A 505-nucleotide genomic window follows, 5' to 3' on the forward strand; every position below is an offset into this window, starting at 1 on the left:
GGTCGTGTAGAGAGGGGTGAGGTGCTGGTGATGGGGGGGTGGAGAGAGTGGGGGTGTGTGGGGGGGTCCTTGGGGGCAGTCCTGTGGTAATGAGCTGTTAGTCTCAGAGGAAGAGGAGCTCTATTACAGGAACGCTGAGCTGCTATTCTGAGGTTTAATCTGAGGCACAGCGGCGGGTTCACCTTCTCATGCCGCTCAGCACAGATACACGCTCTTCCTTTGACAACCTGCTGAATGTCAAAAGGAAGTGAACGCGGATGAGAATCGGATCTAGAATACAAACCTGCAAAATCTCAACTCAGCCTGATACTTGAATGGAGGATGGCAAACACTGTGACACAGTTTTGTGTGAGTGTGATTGAACTGTTTCTGTCACATTATCTCCCTGCCATCCTCCTCTCCCCGTCCTCCAGTCTGTTTCAAGCAGGTGTGGGAATCCTGTTTTATAAGTCTTCTAAATAAGACTCACAGGAACCACCCCGTTCCTGCCGGCCTCGTTCCCGTT

This window comes from Morone saxatilis, unplaced genomic scaffold (genome assembly GCF_004916995.1).
Source record: "Morone saxatilis isolate NCDOM2014 unplaced genomic scaffold, NCSU_SB_2.0 Contig12, whole genome shotgun sequence".
Taxonomy (NCBI): domain Eukaryota; kingdom Metazoa; phylum Chordata; class Actinopteri; family Moronidae; genus Morone; species Morone saxatilis.